This window comes from Coffea eugenioides, chromosome 9 (assembly GCF_003713205.1).
Source record: "Coffea eugenioides isolate CCC68of chromosome 9, Ceug_1.0, whole genome shotgun sequence".
Lineage (NCBI taxonomy): Eukaryota > Viridiplantae > Streptophyta > Magnoliopsida > Gentianales > Rubiaceae > Coffea > Coffea eugenioides.
The window spans coordinates 33,638,492-33,661,540 of NC_040043.1; the positions used below are offsets into that span (position 1 = coordinate 33,638,492).

Below are 23,049 nucleotides of genomic sequence, written 5' to 3' on the forward strand. Positions count from 1 at the left end.
AATACAAGAGAGAGAGCAACTAATCACCTTAGCCTTCCAAACAACTCCACTAAACACCTCACAATCACTAAGTGAAGGGGTTTTATGGAACAAATGCCAGATCAAATGGTTGATTTGTTGAATTTGAGCAAGATGGAAGCAAGTGTTTGAAGAGATTTTCCCTTTCTTTTGCTTGAAGTGGCCGGCCAAGAAGAGGAAAAAAAATGGTGAATTTTTGGTAATTTTTTGATTTATTTGGTCAAATGGTAAAAGGTGAATAGTAGTCATAAAGCACAACCAATCTCTAAGTGACACTTGTCACTTCATTAAATGCATAGCTATCACTTTGTTTCCTCTCACACCAATCCACTTGGGTAACCTCTAATTATCTCTTAGCACCTGATAATTTAAACCCAGTATCCAAAACTTAACCTAGTTAGCCAAATTTTTCCGAACTTTCCGCACTAGCGGGTCCCACGTCCGGTATACGCTCTGAATTTCTTAAAACCTAACCAATACTAGAAAACTCACCAAAAACTATATTTACTCATAAACAAATTATCTAGAAACTTTTTGAATAAAGAAAATGCAGAAAACATGCCAGTAACCCGAATAAAACCTAGAAAATGGGAAAAATTACGGGTTCTCACATAATCCACCCTCCTAAGCAACTTCTATGGATTATTTGGTGAATCTATCGGTTAGTTTGCAAGATTGAGCAAGAAAGCAAGCTTGAATGAAGTGGTTTCTTTCTCTCTTTTTCCTCTCTGAATTTCGTGCACAGTGAAGCTTAGAAGACAGAAATTGAGCTCCAAGAAAGGGATAAGAAGCTTAGACTTGAGTTGGTCAAAAATGGGTGGATGCTTGCCAAGTGTCATCACAAGATTATATCTCACTTTTTTTTTCTTTCTTCCTTTTCTTTAGTCAACAAAGATGGCTGGATTAAGGGGTAATTTAGGGCTGATTAGTCAATTAAACATAAAGGGATTAAGGTAATAAAGTGATGGTCAAGTGGTGTATTCCATCGGTAACAAACGGTACCCGTCGGTTCAACCCGTTTTTTCGTATTTCGCACGTATTAGGGTTTTCACTTATAATTCACTATCTTATGGTTATTACTTCTATTCACACACTTAATATCATCTAAAAATTACCCTTAATCACCAAATTTAGTACACATTCCGTACCGATTACTCATACTACGAAAAGACGTAAAACCCTAATTCACGCTAACTTAAAAACGAAAAGTGAAACCCTACTTTCTAGGTTCATTTGCACTTATTGTGGGGTGATTGAGTAGTAGGGCTATTATAAAGTAATAATTTCCAAATAAAAGAGAATTTTTAAGAAGAATATAAGGAATTTTACGAGTCCTCACACTCTCTCCCCCTTAAAGAAATTTCGTCCTCAAAATTTTTACCTTCAGTTGCCTCAGATGTCTCCGGAGCTTGTTGGTTGTCTAAGGCATATACCTTTGCCGGTACTTTTGTTCGGTTCCCTTTTTCATTTACTTGTTTTGATTTGGTTTCATCCAGTGGTTAAGTACTACCCTCTCGTGACTGTTTCCTCGGACAATTATTCACTTGATGATCACCACTTCCACAATCAAACACTTCCGCCCTTTTCGCCAGCAATCATTCTCCGTGTGGTTTGCCTTCCCACAGTATCCACAAGCCAGGTGAGACGCCATTTTTTGGCTTTCTTGAGAAATTTTCCCATGACCTATTTGACTTTCTTTGGTAGATCTTTCATCTAGTGCTCCTAATGTCCATGGTGGACGGGGTACATGGCTCCTAATGTCCATGGCGGACCCTTTGGTTCGCCTTAGGGTAAGGTGGGGCCGTCACACTCACAGCTTCTTGTTTCATTAGTTTAATGCCCTCCTTGAAATTTCTTTGGACTGATACATGAGATTTTGTTACTTGAGAAAGGTTGAGTTTTGTTTTGGGTCTTGGTTGAGGATTTCATGGGTTTGGCCTGGGTTTTGGGGACAGGAGTTTGGGTCTTTCTATATGGTTTTATCATGAGTTCTTGCTTGAGTTTATGGCTGGTGTTCGTATGCTGAACAAACAAAACCCAGAAAAATGGCATGAAGCTTCGGGCTGCTTGAGTTTGTTTTCTGATGTGTCCTCGATTGTTGTCCCCTCCCTTTTATTGTTTGTGTAATTTTTTATGTTGGTTTTCAGCACATTTTTGCTAGCTTGGAACTGATTTGCATGATGCATACGTTTGATAATGAAACCTAGAAGAGAGAAATGAGGACATGAGTTGTAGAAAGTTTCTAGATTTGCATGCTCCTTTGTTCTGGACCTTTTTGTGCTTAAATCCAGGAGCTTTATGTTGGAAAGTGAGAATAATATTTAGTGGTCCTTGTTGCTCATGCTCAAACTGTGATTGGTTGAGATTTGAGACCGCAGTTGAGAACTGCATTTGAAAACCGAGGAACCAGTAAAGAAGAAGAAAGCTTCTTCGAAGATGCATGGAAACAATTCCAAAAAAATTGCATTTTAACTCCTCAAGTTTCCCCTTATTCTACTATGACCCACAAAATAGGGAAAATTAATCAATTTTGTCTCTTTAATATGTTATTTTTCTTTGGTATGTTTTAATGTGATTTTTGGATAGATTATTCATGAGTTTTGGGATAAAATTTGAAGGTTTAACAATTTTTGATAGATTTATAGTTTTTGATTTGGATTTTTGTAAAATTGGTTTAAATTTGGGTAATATTTTTGTTTTGGAGCTTGATGAGAGGGTTTTGATTTATTTTTTGTGAATTTTAGTATTTATAGGTTTCATCTTAAGCCCTTAATTTTATTATTTTCATTCGAACTCTTAATATTTGTAATAATAATCATTTGACCCCTCAAACTTCTTTAATTCTTTCAATTGGGTCCTTGTTTGTTTAAATTTGTTGAATATGGGTTGTTTGCTTTTATTTGAATGCTTTAATTTCATGTTTATTTCCATTTCTTGTGATTATTTGTTAAGTAAAGTGATGCCTTGACCCTTTTCTTTGTTTTGGAGGGTAAATAAGAAAAATTGCATTTCTTTAGGTCACCAATTCAAGAGAGGTACATTCTACTCCTTTGTTTCGATTTTACTTGATCCTATGTGCTATTATGTGTGAAATTGCATGCTTGTTTGAATATTTTTTTATTATTTCATTTATTTCTTTATTCACTTTATTTATTTTAATTTTGTATGTTTATTTTAATTTAATTTTGGTTATTTGAAGAGGCATTTAAATACCAAGATGTAATAGTTAGGTATTTATTTCATTCTTTACCCCTTTAGATTGTAGTTAGGGCCCCCAAATGTAATAGTTAGGGCTTTATTTGCTTTGTGTGTTTTGCATGCTTGTGTGTTTACGTGTTACTCGCTTTCTTAGGGCCTTGTATCTAGATATCATGTTTATGTGCTATGTGCTATATGTGATTTATGTGTTTATTTGCTTTATTATGTTTTACATGATTTATTTTGATTGTAATAAATGCATGACGTCACCACACTACTCCAACGCTAGTTGTGGCCCCTTTTTTCCGATCCCACACTAGTTCAACGCTAGTTGTGGCCCTCCTTTCTAATTTCTCACTAGTCCAACGCTAGTGAGAACTTATAGACATGGGCTAGTCCAACGCTAGACCCTTAGGGACCACCCATGCGTTAGATCATGTTTGTGTGACAATCACTACATTTCATGCATATTTTTCTACTTTTTAGGATCCTTACCATTTTTTCATGGTATTTCCCCCTATATGTATATCCCTTATCCCATATTTCCCTTATATATATATATATATCTCTATCCCTATGTGCAAAAGCATGACATCTAGAATTGCATTTCATTTAAGAATTAGAACTATATTAGATCATTTGCTTGATTAGATAGGGAAAATACCCCTCAAATATGGGATATGGACGAGTATGTCTCTCTAGCCTTAGCATGCTCGTGTCTCCTCTATAAAAAGGAAAATTGAGTCACGAATCTAGTCCCCCGCACCCGTTATGTTGCATTGATCCTTTTAGGCATATATGCATAATTTTTTCTTTCCTTCTAAAAATCATCTTTTGAACCCTAATTTCCCTGTCCCTTTAAAAATTCATTTTCCAAAACACTAATCTCTTGTTGCCTCTAAATTTCAATCAATTGCATTTTTTTAAATCCTAATTTTACCCTTTTTTCCTCCGAGTCTCATCAATTGCATTTGTCATGACCTCTTCGAGCAATCAATTTTGGCCGTCACAATTAATGTGTTCGATGCCGATCAAACCTCAAAGAGATATTTTGTTCCTTTCGATAACCACTTAGTTTAGGTTTTACATCCATATAGTGACATCCAAATGTGATAAATTCTTAGGTTAAAATAAGAAATTTTTTTACTAAATCACGCAACTAACCTTGGCTAGGTTGAAAGGGTGCCTTGGATTTTATCTTTGCCTTTCCTTTCTTCAAATGTGACTCCCGACCCCTTTTCTCTTCATTTTCGTAGATTTGGAGTCGTTTAAAAAGGATTTTCTCTACTTTTTCTTTAAAAATTCATTTTAGGTGACTTGGTACACCTTAACTTAATACCAAATGGCGACTCCTATTTTGTCATTAAAAACCCTTTTTAAGCTATTATTTTTGGGTCAAAATCGTCGCACTTTAAGTCCCATTTAGACCCATTTTTCTTTATTTATTTTTTAAAAATCAAAAACTCCTTTTCCCCAAAATAAATCAAAATTCATTTTTCACTCAAAATTAATCAAAAATCCATTTTTTTATAAACACGTTATTTTTCATTTAAAAATGGGGCGCGTGTGACAGCCCCACTTTCCCTAATGGCGAACCAGAGAGGTCAGCGAACTGCCTGCCCAACTCTCGCGCAGGGTTCACTATAATCCATAATTCAAAAACTAGAAATACTTCAAATATTCTCAATATACATTTAAAGTACTCCAAAACATTAATACTTAAAATTAGTTAACCTTCAAGCTTAAATACAACCCAAAAGAATATGTACTACAGTCATTTGCTATAATACAACTTTAAGTCTCCAAAAGAAAATAACGTATTACTATTCGTGAGCACTCTCGGTCTTGAACCCTGTTGAGGAAAACAAAGGAGTGGAATGAGCTAAACAGTCCAGTGAGGTTCCAAAACACACAAGCAGTTCTAATAAATCAAGTAAATTAAGCTTAACGCAAATATGGTTCAAGGTTTCACATTGGCACATTAAAATGAGACATTTATCATTTTACAGAAATAAACACACATTAAAAGGATACGGTGTTCACGTGGAACTATTTCGGTCAGCTTCACCTTATAACTCCAATAATTCTCTCGATTTGTCTGGCCATTGCCTTATTCCTCCAGTGGTAATACTCGAGTATACCGAAATAGTGGCTTAGGGTTCCAACCTACCCGATCGAGCCTAGTTCTGGCTCGAGCAGGTTAGCAACCAAGGGCATGGCCCAGTTCAGCTAAGAGCTTACAACATGCGCAAATAATCAAATAAATCGGTAAACGGTAAAAATTCACGGTTAAACGGTAGAAATTTGTTATTTTAGTAGGTCGAGTGTGATAAAGTACACATTCGCCTTAAAACGGTGGAAAATTACATAGGAGCAATTATAGGGAGCACTTAACACTTAAACACACAAGAAATATGGAGTAAACATGTAGCAAAACTATTCAAGTCACACACACATGCAAGGAACATTCACTGTTACATGTGATATGTCTCAGTTCCTGGATAACACCCTTGATTACCCTCGAGTCCTGAGGTAAGAACCAACAAGTTTATATGAAAGTGAAAAACAAAACCTTAGGATTTTCGCACTTAAGAAGTGAAGAAACAAGAGGTTGGTATATAATTCTCAAATGTATACTAAATAATAAAGCGAGTCATTACAGCCTTGAATCAAGCCTTTTCAAATTCAAAGTTCAAAAGTAAGAATGGAACCATAAGAAATCAAGTTCTAAGTCAAGAATTAAGCATAATAAAGAACATTAAGGTTTCTCATTTAAATCCAAGGGAAACTTGTATCCTCCATGAAATCGAGTTTAAAATGAACCATCAATCTCAAAAGGAAGTTGAATGTTCTTAAAAGTTTGTTTCTTAAGAAATCAGAAAATTTCAGCTTTACGCGACAAAACTTGAAAAATTAGATCTTGAGTTTGGTAAGTCCAAAAATTGGAAACTTTACACCGTTGGAAACTAGACTCAGGGTACTAAAACTTCCCAGAAGACACATTTCCGAGATTCTAACTAGAAACCATTCAAATCTCAGCTCGAAGTTGCTGTTTCATGAAGACAGGGCAGAACCAGTTCTTGTTTTTTAGCAAAGTTTGAAAATTTGGCAAAATTCACAGGAATTAAATCAGCCTCTGAAATTTATAAAAAAGAAAGAGTTTCAAGTAAAGTTTCAAACACAACAAGCAGAACTAAATTCGGATTTTTGAACAACAAGATACAACAGTTTGAAGATGGCTGGATTTCATAACCTGTTCAACAATTTTCCAGTTACCAGCTTTGACACAGTTTTGAAATCAGACCATATCTAACTCTACAAAAGTCCAAATTGAGAATGGTTTATAGTGTTAGAAACCAGATTCAAAATGCTATAATTTATCATAAGACATCATTTTCAAACTCTTTTCACAAGTGAGGTGAAATTGAGCCACAAGATACAGTTTCCCAGTTTTGAAGAGCAATTTTTGGGGCATCATTTCGGCATCAAAATGGTATTGAAATTATGCCAAATTTGGTACACTTAAACTTCCATATATGGACTACCTCCCTACCAAAATTTAGCCAAAAGCTCACACGGGAAGGCAGATAACAAATGACCAAAGTTTGTGAAATTCTTTGAAGCCAATCTGCCAACCCTATCATTCTTTCTTTTCCAAAAGTTTTGTACAACGAAATCAGTCCCAATTTGCTCCATTTTTGAAACCAAGATTCCAGAAACATTTATTGAGTAATTGATGGTTTAGTAGCACCAAAATATTTGGAACAAAGCACCCCAAAATAGAATTGACCATTTGGTTAGCAGGGAAAGGAAAATTTCCAAATTTTTGGCGAATCTTTTCATGCATTTTTGAAGCACCAAATGAAAGCGTTTTTGACTAGAAATTTGTCCACTTAAAGCTCAACATATCAGCTCTCAAATGGGCCAAGAAAGTCAGGAAAATATGGCATCAAAACAGAGTAACAAAAACTAAAATTTCGGCCAGCACTTCTCCCTCTCCTTTTGGTTTCTCTCTTTCTTTTCCTCTTCCAGTTTCTACCATCAAAACTCATCACAAACACACTAACACACATATAAGCATCATGGCAGCCCTCATATAACCAAGGTGGGAGTTCATAGAGCCCACTTCAACCAACCAAATCCAACCAACAACAACAAGAAGGAAGCTACATGCTTCAAAGCCAAGAAATGAAACAAGAAAGCAAGAGTTTTGGTGAGAGATGTGTATACATTCCAAACACAAGAGGAAACCGTAGATTTTTGGTGTGAGAAACTCCCCAAAACAATCCCAAGCAGCCGGCCCCTCTCTTCTCTTCAAGATGTCCTCAAGTTCAAAGTTAAACTAGCAAGGAGTTGCAAGTTCTCTTGGTGATTTTGGATGGAAGAGCAAGAAGAACTTGGGGAGCAAGAATGAAGAAGAAATGGCCAAGGGGGTTCGGCCAAGGAGGAAGATAAAAGGGAGGGTTTGTGTTGTGATTCTTGTGGAGGAAGAATGAAGGAAAAGTAACCATAGGTTTTGTACAAAAAGTCAACTTTCATTAGTGGCTCAATAGTGTAATGCACTACCACTTTCTCTCTTGTTTACTACACTTAAGCACTAATCATCCAAGGTAGTTCCTTTAACACTGCAATTACTCATACTTACTAGTCTAGTATTAAATCCTCAAATCTCCAAGATCATTGTACTCTCGAACTAAACATTGTCTCGAAAAACGTGTATTCACTATTCCTTACTAAAGAGCCGCAGAAAATTAAATTTACTAACGAGACGTTTTAAAAATATAATTGAGACATTATTCCATGTAAATGGATTTAAAATGGTTAAATAAATTATTCGAAAAAATGGGTGAATAAATAATTAAATAAGCCAATAAAATAAAATAAAAGTAAGAAAAATTTCGGGTCCTCACAGCGCGATAGTTAAGTGGGAGAGAGAAAGGACAGCATGGACCTGGTTGAACTTTGTGTGAGAGTTTAATGAGAAATATCTTCCACCAAAAGTCCAGGAGAAAAGGGAGAACGATTTCATTAGTCTACGTCAGGGAGGCTTAAGTGTATCTGAGTATGAGACTCAGTTCACGAAGTTATCAAAATTTGCTCCTGAATTGATCGCTATGGAGCAAAGGAGGGTGAGGCGGTTTGTGCAAGGGTTGAACGTAGAGATACAAGAGGCTTTAGCGGCGGCACAAATTAATACTTTCACAGAGGTTCTTGAGAAAGTCCAGAGGATAGAAATTGCAAGGGCGCAAGTGAAGGCTTTTCATGCAAGAAAGAAAGGGGCATCTAGTGGAGACCAAGCATAGGAACAAGGTGATCTAGGTATGCCACCCTCTAAGGTGGGTAGAGGAGCTGGTGGTGTGAGAATTTCGGGGCACCTAAGGAAGTTACTCCAAGAGGAGCCCCAGGTGGTAGAGGACAACTGAAAGGTGCCTCACAAAGAGATCAAACATCAATCCTTTGTGGATATTATGGAAAGACCAATCATACTAAGGATAATTGTTGGCGAAAGGCGCAGAAATGTTTATGGTGTGGTAGTGCTGAGCACCAAATTGCAACATGTCCCCTCGGTCAAACCTTAAACAACCAAATGTAGGAGGCAATAAACCCAGAGTGACTGCCAGAGTATATACCTTAAACCACCAGCTAGTGCTTAACCCGTCTAATGTGGTGGAAGGTACGATTCATGTTTTCCATTGTCTGGCTAAAATTTTGGCTATGATGAGACCTGGGAGCTAAAGACGGACATGCAAGAAAAATACCCTGAATTATTTACGAATAAATGTATGAATTTCGAGGTCAAAATTCTTTTAAGAGGGAGAGAGTGTGACGACTTGAAAATTTGCTTATATTTTCTTATAATTCCCTCTTATTTCGAATAAGTTAATTTATAATTCCTTTTACTACTAAATTTATTCCCTCAATAGTTGTAATATATAATAGAGTTGAGAGTTTTACTTTTACTTTTATAGTTAGAGCAAATTAGGGTTTTTGCATATTTTGGTAGTGTGATCACTTGGTGAGGTGTGTGTACTAAATTTGGTGGATAAGAGCAAGTATTTAGTAAGAGGAAGTGTGTGATTAGAAGTGCTAATAACAAGTTAGTGAATCATAAGTTAAAACACAAGTACGAGAGAGTTAAGGAAAATAGGCTTGAATCGACGTGCACCGTTTGTTACCGATTGAGTACACCACTTGACCAATACTTTCTTACCCTAATCTTCTTGTTTTTATTTCACCTAATCCTCCCTAAATTACCCCTTAATCCAGCCATCTTTGTTGACTAAGGAAAAGGAAAGAAAAGGAAAAAAAAGAGAGAAAACTTGGTTTGACAAGTGTCAAAAATCCAAGAGTTATTGACCAAGATCATTCCTTTCTTCTTATCTTTCTTGTTTGCTCAATTTTCTTCATTTTCTTCTTGAGCTTGGCCGAAACTAGGAGAAGGGAAGAGAGGAGAAAAACTTCCATTCCTATCTTGAATCTTGCCTTGTTTGAGTTGAAACCACAAAAATAAACTGATTAAACTTGCATCAATGGTGTGGTGAAAATTTTGGAAGAAATAGCTTCGTTCCTCACTTTCAAGAAGGTTTGGTAAGGTATAAGTCTAAAACATCCTTTTATCTTTCTTAATCTTGCTAAATATGCTTTAGAAGCTTTGAATTTTGGAATATTAAGGATGATTTTCTAGTTTTGGGTTGTTTAGTAAAAATTTCAGCTATGGTTTGCTATTTTAACCTTGATTTATATTGTTCAACTATCTTATGTTGGTATGGAGCTTGGATATGCAATTTGTGAGGTGATTAGTGGCATGGTTGTGACTTTTTAGTGTTCAAAGATGAAATTCCAGCTTTGATAAGAAAATTCCAGCTTTGGTAGTTGTTGATTATTTGCTAGAAATGACTTATATTTGGATGGTTTTAAGCCTAGATGAAGAGCTATCTTGATATGTTTATTGGTGGTGTTTGAATTGGGTTGATTGAGAAAAAACATGAAACCTTAAATGGCTGGAAAATTGGACAAATACAAAAGGTATGCTGCCCAAATTTTCATTCAAGGGATAAGTGAGTGAACTTGGAACTTGAGTGGTGATTCGGGGATGAGTTGGATTTCGGTTGTCTAGGGTATTCAAGTTTCTTTTATTAGAGGTATATAAGCTGAATTTTTGCCAAAACTCGTACACTTTAAAAGGCGAAAGTAGCGACCACTATAAATACGTTTTCCTCGCCTTTTAGACCAAGTTGCGAACTTAAAACTGTTAATCGTTTCTTTATCGAAACCAAATGAGCGAGCATGAATTTTCTAGAATTTGATAAGTGAAATGAATACTACTTAAACAAGTTTTATTTACTTGATTTTCTTTAAGCGAAACTCCTATATTTTGAACCCTAATTGATTGTAAACTGTTAAATGGAATTTTATCGCAGATTTGGACTCCAGTCAGGGAGTTGAACTTGAACATGGTTTTGAAAAGCAATAACTCATTGGTGAGTGTTTCCAAGTGCATGATCGAACTTGATATTTGAAAAAAATACTTGAATTGTTTGGACGGGCAAGGGTGTACTTTATCGCACTTGCCCTAATGTGATTTATTACTGTTTGTTGGCTATTATTGACTTGATATACATGTGTACAACTTGAATACTACATGAGATCTTGTACTTGACTTATAAGTGTTGAGCGATAGCATGTACCACACTCAATCCAAGTGGGAGGTGCCTCTCATCCCGTCTCACTACTTTTATCCTCACGCTATTGGTTAGTCAGTTGAATCGAGCCAGTAAGGGCTTGGTCGAGGAGACTGGCGAACCATAGGTCTTGTTTATTGTTTATTATTATTGTATAATCCTTTGGATATGGTCCACTGGATTCGGTATACTCGAGCATTACCATCACTCTTATTTTGGATTTTGGGCCCGGTAGGGGGTTGTGTGATACCCCAACTTTTAGGATACTATTATTATTTAGCCTCAAAGAGAATATTACGGTTTCTTTATTTTATTGTTTTGTTTTCAACCGAAACCCTAAATTCTATTTATGAATTGTAAAATCCTCTTCACGTTTTAAAATTAAAAATGCCCTTTTAATTGAAAATTATGATTTTATATAGAGCCTACCACCCAATCACCTCACAACAAGTGCAAATGAACATGAACGTAAAGGTTTTCACTTTTCGTTTCCAAGTTGGAGCAAGTTAGGGTTTTCACGTGTATCCGTAGTGTAATTATCCGGTACGGAGTGAGGATCAAATTTGGTGCTTAAGAGTGATTTTTAGGTAAGAAATAATATGTGATTAGAAGCAATGATAAAAAGTTAGTGAATAGGAAGTAAAAACCCTAGTACGTGTGATTTAAGGAAAAATGGTGCGAACCGACGTGTACCGTGTACTACCGATTGAACCCACCACTTGATCACCACTTTCTTACTATATAAGCTCATTAATATTTGAGCAAAATATGCCCTCATTTCCAGCTTTCTTTGGCCGAAAATGTTGACCAAAAATTGCAAGGAAAAGAACAAAAAAATGAGTGGAATTGGTGAGGACACTTGTTGGCCAACTAAAGGCCTTGACCAAGACCAATTGTCTTGCCTTCTTATCACCTTGGAGCTGCCTTTCTTCTTCATTTTTCTGCTGCTTTGGCCGAGAGAGAGAGAGAGAAAAACCAAGGGAGAGCTGCCCCATTTCATCTTGAGTTTGAGTGTATTAAGTGAGGAAACAAGAAACTAAACCGATTAAAACCTTCCTTGAGTGTTTAGCTAGTGGTGTGTTGGTGAAATTTTGGAAGGAAAAGCTAGGGTTGCTCTTGGTAGTCACTTTAGCAAGGTAATAATGCTGATTTCCCCATTTCTTACACTTAATTTTGTTTAACTTGGCATAGCACCTTAAATTTGTGGTGGATGATAGCTATTATCATGATTTGGGTGGATATAGTGTATGTTTTCTTGAGTTACATGAGTTAGGGTTTGAGGTATTTTCTGCCTATACTTGTTGTATGGATGTATATGTTGTATCTCAGTTTATATAAGTGATTGCGGTAGTGATTGAATCAAGAAAATGAAGAGATTGCCCTTGAAATCCCAAAATTCCAGATTTCTGGAAAATTTGACTTCAGTTCTGTCCGGTTCCAGTTCGTGATGTTAGAGGCCGAATTAGGCTTAGAATAAAACATGAAAGTTGTAGATAATGATATTTTATAGTTTCCTACAAAATTTCAGCTCAATCGGAGCAGCATAACCTGTGAAAAGACCAAAATACCCTCGCTGCCCTAGGATGTAGCCAGTGATCCGTTTTGGACAGTTCATCCAATTGACCGTGTCTATTCACTATGATCCGTGCTGATTTAGCCATTTTCCAAAACATGAAAGTTTTATTACTCTGTTTTATCTTTTCAACGCCTCCAAGAATGCCTTAAACGGACTTTGGTAGCCTGAGATATGGCCATTTAAATGTAGTACGGTTAACTAGCCAGTTAGTTGGAAGTTGGTTCTGTGAATTGGGAATTTGACTGGGTTACACTGGAAATTTGACTAAGTGATCTTCATGAAAGTTGTAGACCTTCGTCTTAGCTTCGAAACGGTATAATTTTTACACCAATCCGATAAGCGTAGCCTCAGATGTGTCCATTCCGCAAAACCCTATCAAATCTGTCTTTTACTAAAGCTCATTTCCGCACTTGTTGTTAGCTTGAATTTTTGTCCTTGTATTGTCTTGAGCCTATTGAATGGCTAGTGTGATGAATTTATATTGTGTATAACTTTGGGTTTGAATGAGGAAAATAATGAAGCCAAAAATGGCTGAAAAATTAGGTAAATACAAAGGGCATGCTGCCCAAATTTACGCTCGAGGACTAGAGAAATATACTTGCGACTTGAGTAAGGGTTAAGAGTGATTACTACTTGAACCATCTAGGGTATTTGCGTCTTCTTTTTTCGAGGTATATAAGTAAGGATTTGGCCGAACTTGTACCCTTGAGAAATACAATCATGACTATTAGAAATACGTTTTCCTTGTACTTTCCACTCAAATGGCATTTCTAAGTATAAATGTTACAAAGTTATATAGTTTGAAAAGCGAGCGAGTGTTTCACGAATATTCTCCAAGTGAATTTCCATTTCTTGATTCTTATTGAACGAAACGTCTAAGTTTCGAACCTTAGTCGATTTTTAAAGTTCTGAAACAAAGTTTTATCGCAGATTTGGACTCCGAACCCGGAGTATAACACAGACATGATTACTAGGGGCACTTCATTTTGGTGAGTGCTACCAAATACCTGATTGAACTGGACACTTGTTTCCAATACTTGATCAATATGATTAAATGATATATGATTGGTTTGATCGGGCAAGAGTGTACTTTATCGCACTTGCCCTTATTTGATATACTTGTTTATTGTTGAAATTTATTTGATATACTTGTTTATGATGTGCGCACTTCCTGGAATTCCAGAAATCCTGCGGCAAGTTACTCGAGTCGAGCCGGCAAGGGCTTGGTCGATTGGGTAACGAACCCTGGGTCTCTTGATTGTCGAGTGGAGTGATATCTCCTCGACTAATCGGTATACTCGAGTATTACCACCCGTGTTTATTGAGGATTTTGGGCCCAGTAGGGGGTTTGAATGGTGGACGGAGAGTAGTGTAAGTGGTGTTCTACTGGATTGGTTACTTACTTGAAGGTTGACGGAGTGTCAATTATTACGTGATCAAGCTCCTGGTGATGCAATGGGAATTTGGCTCCTGAGAGCCCTCCGCATCCTTATACTTTGGAATGATTATTGCTTATTGGATTATTGTTTATTCTGAAAACTTTTACACTCACTCATTTTGAGATCGCTACTTGAAGTGTTATTGCTCACTTTTATGAACTCTTCATGCTCGTTACTTTGCTATATCGAAAACTTGTACTTATAAATAATGGTCAATTTGCTATTTGGAACCTCACTGGGCTCTTAGCTCATTCCACTCCATTTGTTTTTGATGTGTGCACGAGTCTCGGCCCACACAATGACCCAGTCCGAGTCCCATTGGACCCAGTCACACGGGCACGGGCCAAGCTCTTCAAAGAATCACTTCAAGCTCTGGTTAGAGTCGTCCAAGACCAACATGGAGTTCACAAAGATATTGAGGGCTTGGAGAGAGACAATCGAGTCATTTACACCATGATCCAAACCCATGAAGACTCAAGTGGACCTCCAAGAGAATCGGCCGAGTAGGGCCTTAGTCTTTGATATTTATTAGATTGGATTAGTTGCTTAGTAGAATGGGCCGGCCCATCTTTACACCAAGATGGCCGACCACCCCTTTAAGGTTTCTTAGGGTTTCTTTTATTATTACCTCTAGCCTATAAATAGGCTTGCTTTATAAGGTTTAAGGGTAGACGTTTTATCAATAAAGTATTGCATATTTTCGATTCTTCTTGAGAAAGAGATTCGACCCCTTTACTTGCTTTGGCAAGGGTTTTGAGCAGTCTTGCGTCTCGTCATAGATTGTTCGACCGACCTATCCCGTGGAGTCTCCACCTTCATCGGAGTCGTCGTCCTACCGTCTAGAATCAAATCGTGTCGTCCGTTTGGTTCTAGATCCCGCAATTCCAAGCGTTGGACATCCTCGCTAGATCCTTGGGCAAACGTGCTACGTGTCTCGAAACGTGTTGATCGAGGAACGTATCAGTTGGCTTCAGAGCTTTGGTGGAGGTATCTTTCGTTATATCCTTGTTTTCATAGTTGTGTCGTAGGAATTTAATCAATTTTTCCGCTGCCTTTGTGTCAAAAGAAATTCCGTGCATCATATTTGTTGCTTCCTTACCGTGGGAAAAAAAAAATCTGTTCGTTAGCATTGTTGCTTGTTGTGCCGTTTTCTTTCTTTTGTGGCAAGAAAAAAAGATAAATCCTGCTCGTTAGTTTCTTGTCCTTGTCGCGTCGCTTCATTGAAGAAAAATTCTGTCCGCTACTTGTGTGTCGTATAGCTTCTAGATTCTGGTTTCGTTTGTGTGCTCAGATCTGACCAATTGTGTCGTAGTAGCATCCCATAGTTGCGTGTCCCAAAGCTGCCCGCACTTGGTTCCTTAGTTGCATCAAATCTGTCCACGGCTTGTTGTCCTTACAGGTCGCTAACCAATTTTCCCAATTCTGTCCAAAGTTGTACATTATTGTTGCTAGCTCTAATCTGGTCAGGTTTGGTACTCTTGTTGCATCAATTCTGCCCAGCAATTGGTCTTAGCCGAACTACAAAAAAAAAAAAAAAAAAAAAAAAAGAGGTGCTGCTAGAGCTTTGCGCGGCTAGGGTTTTTTCTTTGGTCGTCAAATCTGTCCAAGTGTTCAATTGTTTATCTAAGTTGTTTGTGAAGATTCCTAAAACTGATTTTGTGGTTAAACTTGTTTGGCGTTGGAATCTTGAAGAGGAACTAAAAAAAAACCGAGGGTTTCTTGAGTTTCTTGAAATTAATCTTGAAATTCTTGAAAGTTCTTGATTAAATCTTGGAGTTTTGGGGCTGTTGGTGGTAGTAAGTTGGGGGGCTGACCAGAATCTGGTCTTGAACCTTTCGGCCAGGGGTAGTTACGTGTTAAGTCAAAAAAAAAAAAAAAAAGAGAGAAGGGAATTCGGGTGGAACAAGGCCGAACAAGAAAAGAAAGTGAAAGAAAGAACGTGGCTTTTTATTGCCAAATCAGATTGTTACATATTGCCTATACCCAAACCAGAAATTACACCAAGGGGAAGGGAAAAGAACTCAAAAGTTTTGGCCAACCTCTTCTTGAACTTCTTGATCACCTTGAACTTTGATTACTTGTGCTACCTTTTGGGATTCTTGAGGTTCTTGATCATCTTAGGCCTTGAAGACTTGCACTTCTCGCTGAATAAAAAGTTTCTTGTAAGATCTTGCATCCATACGAGGCTTTCTTGTTCTAGGAGTAAATTTCTTGGGAGTTTCTTGAGCAAGTCGCTTGGGGGAATCTTGAGTAACATTACTTGCATCATCTTGGGAAGCCATTGTCTTGAACCAAAAACCCAAGCTGTCTTGTTTGTTTGTGTAAAGGAGGAAGGAGCCGAATTGCTTGTTTCTTGGGAGTAGGGAGAGCCGAGTTGCTTGGGGCAAGTTGCGGCTGTGAGAGAGGGAGTTTTATAAGGGTGTAGCCGACTTGGGAGAAGGGTTTTAAGGGGGAAAGAATTCTGGGAAAAAAAAAATTCGGTTGAGGGGGAAAACCAATCTGTTTTGGAGAAGGATTAGGAAGTTGCTTAAGAGAGGTCTTCAAGGGAATCTCCAACTCTAACTTGTTTTCCAAATTAGTTTAGGAGACTAAGTAAAATACTTGGATGACTCTTGGACACTTCCCTATATTTTCTCATCTATTCTAGGAAACCCTCCTACATTCTCTCGTCCACCTTAGGAAACCACTCCTACTTCCCTTCCTATGTTTTAGGAATCACTCCTACACCTTAGGAAATCTAGGGTTTCCTTCCTTAGCAATATTTCCAAATCTGCCATCCGCCCATACCCTCACAATTTTCGTACCCTCACAATTTTCGTCCACTCCATCTACAAATCTCACCCGAATCAAGTCTTGCATTCTTGAAAACTCGTGTGGATACATTGGTGACGATTATTGGACTTGAGCAAGATTTCTCAACTACCTAATCCAACAGGTAAAGGTACTTGGTAAGTCTACTAAGAGTGTTTTGAGTGCTATACACGAGCGTGAGTAATACACTAAGGGAGTGAAGTGAGGACACATTTGCACTATTCTTTGTACTACTAACCTTTTGCAGGGCGTACGGAGAGACATGGAGCAAGATCAACAACCACCATCCAAAGACTATTCTCTGTTGTTCACCGCCATGAGGCATGAGCTCAAACGCATTAGTGAGCAACAAATGGAGGAGTTGCACACTCGGTTTGACGAACTCGCCAAGAGTCTCACCCCAGGCTCTCGTTCTGGATCACGCAAGGGGTAGCCATGGCCTCAAAGGGCACCAGTGAGGATACTCGCAGTGAAGACGACGAGCAACCTGAGAAGCCTCGATGGGACACGCCTAAGAACGAACTCAATGGGCTTAAGATTCAAGTCCCCGCATTCAAAGGCAAAAGTGACCCTGAAGCTTACTTGGAGTGGGAAGGCCGTATCGAAATGGTGTTCGACTGCTACGATTACAGCGAGGAACAAAAGGTTAAAGTTCACCGACTACGCACTAGTCTGGTGGGACCAAGTAAGGACCCATAGGAGGAGGATGGGCGAACCACGTGTCCGGACTTGGCGAGAACTCAAGGCACTGATGCGCAAGCGATTTGTTCCTAGCTACTACAATCGCGATCTCCACTCTAAACTTCAAACTCTCACTCAAGGCAACATGAGTGTGGAAGACTACTATAAAGAGATCGAGATGGCCATGATGAGGGCCAACATTCAATAGGACAATGAAGCCACAATGGCTAGGTTTCTTAGAGGTCTCAACCCTGACCTTCAAGAAGCCTTGGAGCTCCAACATTACTTAGACATGCACGACCTTCTAGAACTCGCTATTAAGGCCGAGCGGGGGAAGAAATTAAGACGAGGAGCACGTACTTTCCAACCTTCTAACACCACTTCATGGAGGGGCAACCAACCACGAAGGGCGACCCACGAAGTTGGAAGTGCGGCGACACCAACCTCTTCTAACCGAATCCAAGGTAACGCCTCTAACCGCAATTCCTATCCTACCCCTAACAAGGTCTCCGATCCATCCAGGTCCACTTCAAAGGCACCGCATGAGACTCCTAAGACTAGGAGTAGAGACATCAAGTGCTTCAAATGCCAAGGGTTTGGACATATTCAGTCTCAGTGTCCAAACCAACGGGTCATGCTCATCACTCATAATGGCGAGATCGTGTCTGATGATGACGATTGTGAGGAGATGCCCAAATTGGTCAAAGACGACTGCCTGGAAGAAGAGTCAGCTGAGGAGGATTGCTCGCCTACCCAAGGAGAAGTAGGGTGCTTGGTGGCACGACGGGTGCTACCGCCCGAGTTAAGGAGGACGAGCAACTGCAACGCGAGAACCTGTTTTACACCCGCTGTAAGGTAGGAGACAAGGTGTGTAGTCTCATCATCGACGGTTGGAGTTGCACGAATGTGGCAAGCCTACTCATGGTGGAGAGCTTAGGGCTCCCCACTACTAAACATCCACACCCTTATCGCCTCCAATGACTGAGTGAGGATGGAGAGGTACGGGTCTTCAAGCAGGTACGCGTTCCCTTTTCCATTGGCACTTACACTGATGAAGTTGTTTGTGACGTCGTGCCTATGCACGCAACCCATGTCATCCTGGGGAGACCCTGGCAATTTGACAAACACGTCACATTCGACGGAAGGGCAAACAAGTACACACTCTTACATGATGGCAAGCGCAAGGTCCTCACCCCACTTACACCTGCACAAGTGTATGAGGACCAACTTAAGTTGCAAAGAGAGTGTGAGCAAGACCGTCAAAGGAGGAAACCAAAGGCGGTCGACCCTGGCAACGGCTCCACTTCTGCCAGTGAGCCATCGACCAAGGGTCAAGAAAGCACACCTAGGGTTACACGTGACAAATCACCCGCGACACATACCACTAGGAAGCAAAACATGATTATTAAGGCTAAGGACGTTAGAAAAGTTGTGAATTCTGACCAGCTTGTACTTCTTATGATTTGCAAACACGTGCTCTTGGATGTTGCTGAGCTCGATAAGGCATTGCCTGCGAGTATGGTAGCTCTCTTGCAGGAATTTGATGATGTTTTCCCTGACGAGGTCCCAGATGGCTTACCACCCATTCGGGGGATTGAACACCAAATCGACCTCATTCCTGGAGCACCATTACCCAACAAACCTGCTTACCGCATGGGCCCTGAGGAGACCAAGGAGATTCAAAGGCAAGTTGATGGGCTCTTAGGTAAGGGTTGGGTGAAAGAGAGTCTAAGTCCTTGCGCTGTGCCTGTGATACTTGTCCCCAAAAAGGATGGTACTTGGCGCATGTGCACTGACTGTCGGGCTGTAAATGCTATCACTGTCAGATATCGTCATCCCATTCCTAGACTTGATGATATGCTTGATTGTGAGAACCCTCATTTTTAAAATACAATTTCCCCAAACTACATGTCTTGCACCAAGATTTAAACCACCTCTTATATGCCCTAGCATTATATTTCACAATGTGTTACAACAAATCCCTTGTATTGACCCTCACTTTAAAACACAATTTTCTTACTTACATGCCTTATTATAAGATCTAGACCATTTAATATATGCCCTTACAAATTATTTTCTATGTGTTATGATAATTTCCATGCATTTCATTTCAATTCATTTTACTTGAAGTAAAATATTTCCTTGAGCTAGGTTGTAAATAATTCACCACTTGTAATTGTCCAAGTGTTCTTTTATCAGTGGTAGAGACTTTATGTGAGAGATTAGAGGTGTTGAATAATTATTGGTGCATTTGGAAAGGTAAGAATGGCATTAGTCAAAGATTAAGAAAGGTTAGGACAATAATGGAGCCATGTGGCAAAACCCTAGCCATGTATCTTGTTTGACCAAAGGATGAGAGGAATTTTAAACCAACTTTGCTTCATTTTCCTCCAAAATTTCGTCCACCTTAAGGGCTTCCAAGGGAAGGAAGAAAACTCCATCTTCTTGCTATGACAACCTTAGTTTGATCTTGAACAAAAACCAAAAGAGAAAGATCTAGAGTTTGTGAGAAAATTTCCTTCAATCTTTGAGGTTGTTTCAAGCCTAAAGCTTCTATTGTGGTGGTTTGTTTGGTGACCAAAGCAACTTGTAAGTAAGGTACGTAATCTTTAAAATTTGGGTTTATGATGTTATATCATCTACTTGAGGTTGAAATGGTGAAAACAACTTGTTATGGTTGAATTTGGGGTTAGTTTCTTGAGTTAATCAAGTAATGGTTAGGTTTACTAATATGCATACCAAGTGTTTGATGAAATGTCTAACCCTTATTCATGTGTGTTTATGAAGTATTGATATGTTTTAAACCCCTATTTAGTTGGATCTAATACTTGTTATGTGCAAGGAATGAAAATAACAAGAAGAGTAGAAGTTAGAAATTTTTAAAGTGTGCTGACCGAAACTTTTTAAGCTTGCTGCCTGGTTTTTCCTTGATATTTTCATGCACATTTTGGCTACAAATGTGAGTATTATATGTTGGGTTATGTGTGTGGAGGTTTTCGACAAAAAAATTAGCCAATTTGGTCGAATAAATTTTGAGTTATAAACAAAGGAGGAAAACTGGACTAGGTCCAGAAATTTTCTGTCCAGCCATCTTCTTAAGGTCATAACGTGTTACTCACTGATCGGAATTGAGTTCTGTTTGTGGCAATTGAAAGTAGACTCTTAGAGCTTTAAAACGGTACAAAGCTCATTTTCTGGTTCATCCCGAGCGATCCGTGACGAGTCTGGAAAGTTGGCTGTCCGGGAAGTACTGTTCATCCGAGACAGTCCAGAAAGTTCATTTGGTTTCTTAATTTTGAGCCACTTATGTTGGGATTTTGGAAATGGTTTCTTCTAGAAAAATTTATCCTTATGAACCTAGTTTCCAATGCAACTGACGGAACCTAATTCTGACTTTCCCACAATGAGCAATGACCGTTTTCCCGAGGCTGGTCGGGCGAGACAGTTTAACCCGTAATGAAGCCTTTGAGCTGTAGTGAAACTTTTCTTTTGCCAAACTTTCATGTACATACTAGACTTGTTTTCCATGAACTTTCACCGTGGTTTAGACCCTATTTGCATGCCGGATTAAGTAGCTTAAGCTACTCACTTGGCCTCTTAATGAACCTATACTTTAGTAGGGAACGAATCCAATTATTAATGTTTTCACTCGTTGACCTAGGTTTGGGCAACGACGGTGATCGTAACTGAGACGTTTGACGTCGATTATTACTTTTGCTTGACAGGTGAGTGTTCCACTACCTGCTACTTGTTATGTGAAATATTCGTGTACTTGAAAGTATTGAATTGTTATTGTTTGAGCCAAACACTGTTTTAATTAAAATTGAGGCGAGTGTGTACTTTATCGCACTCGACCTTCCTTATTTTTTCTTTTCACTGAGGCTCTACTTACTGAATGAATTAACATGAAATGAGATATTGCTATACATGACTGTGCTTAAGTTGCGTGGATGACATTCCACCAACTACTGTTACTGTTTGGGTACCCAACCTCATAGGTGAGTCGGTTGTATCGAGCCAGCAAGGGCTTGGTCGAGAAGGCCGATAAACCTTGAGGACTGTTTACTGTTCACTGGAAATTGAATCTTGCTTGGAGGTCCCTGGTGAAGCATAGCCGTTGTGCTTGCTTGTTGTGTTGTCCAGCACCACCAGTGATAAAATCCTCGGCTTGATACTGTTTCATTGGAATCCTTGAGCATTGGAAACTCGGATTCCTGGTATACTCGAGTATTACCAAACTACTGTTTATGGAGTGCGGGCCCGGTGGGGGGTTGTTTGGTGGACGGAGACTGGTGAAAGTGGTGTTCTACGGACCTATATACTGTTACAAGTGTTGACGGAGTGTCAACAGGAGGCAATTATGATCAAGCTCAAGTGGACCTTTGGCTTTTGAAAGCCACCCGTATCCTTGAATTGAACTGTGATTAAACTGTTATTTTACTGTACGGTGTTTAGTTGGCTATTTTGTGATTTTATGTGGCATGTGTTTACTTGTTTACCCGGAACCTCACTGGGCTTTAGCTCACCCCATTCCCTTTGTTTTTCTTAACAGATCGGGAAGGGATTTGATCGAGGGCTTTCTTAGCTTTATTTTGCCGTTCTTGCGTTTTGAGGTTGTAACTTTCGTTTAAGCAGACTTGTAAGCTTAAATTCTTAAGGGTGATTTATATTATGTAATTTTGAGTGAAGCGTGGTAAGTTGGCATGCGATGATATATGTACTAAGCTGAATTGTTGAATTAGTGATTATGTTTGAGTTAGTGTTTCAATCCCCTGCATTGTCAAATGTTACATTCGTTTCATTGATGATATTAGTACTTTGAACGACTGAGTCCTGGCGAGAGTTGGGCAGGCAGTCCGTTGATACCCTAGGGTTTGCCCTAGGGAGAGGTGGGGCTGTCACAGTTGGTATCAGAGCTTAGGCTTCAGATCTTTGTAGAGTATCCTAGACATAAAAGCTCAGGATGCTGGACTGTGGGATTGGTTTGAAAGTTAAGTGATCACTGGAAGGAAAAAAAAAATTTTGAGCCTAGGTTTGAATTGGTTTGGGCGAGTTAGGAATTTTCGACTTGAGGATTATATTTGATTATTTTCCCTTAAGAGTACTTAAGTTTATCTACACTTTGTGCAGGCTGGATGAATCTGGCGGCCCTAGTAATAGACCGGTTGGCGAGCCATCCCGTGGGGACTTACCGATGATTAAGTATCAAATCAGACCCGGAGGCCTAGAGCCTATTGGGGCTTATCTAATCACTACAAGTGGTGTGAGTGTCTGCAAATTTTACCTATTCTAATGGAGTAGTGTTGGCCGTTGTGAAGGAGCGAAAGTTGCTTGCCCGGGACAATGCTAGGTTTAAAGCTGAAGTCAATCAACTAAAGGAAACTACTAAAATGCAAGCCGATCGAATTAAGGAGCACAGGTATGATATGGTTGAAGGCCATCAAAGGATTGGTAAATCTTTGTATGTAACTTGGAGAAGCTCAGGAACGCGTTTAGGGGGCAATAAAAGTGAGGAATAGAGTCGAGTCAAACCTGAATGTTTGTGATGACCTGTTTGGGGACTTCAGTAGACTTAAGTGGTGAAGTCTCTAACATTGGAGACGAGGCAAGTGTTGACCTTGCCTAGACCGGAGGAGGGTCAGCT

The 23,049-nt window shown here is 39.0% G+C and overlaps 1 long non-coding RNA gene across 1 annotated transcript; it reads left to right on the plus strand.

Moving 5' to 3' along the window:
- The first annotated feature begins 19,882 nt into the window (after positions 1-19,882).
- LOC113782736 lies at positions 19,883-22,093 on the plus strand. The gene is made up of 3 exons (XR_003469848.1): positions 19,883-20,003; positions 21,067-21,130; positions 21,958-22,093. It is a non-coding gene; the product is annotated as an uncharacterized LOC113782736 (long non-coding RNA).
- Positions 22,094-23,049: the final 956 nt, after the last annotated feature.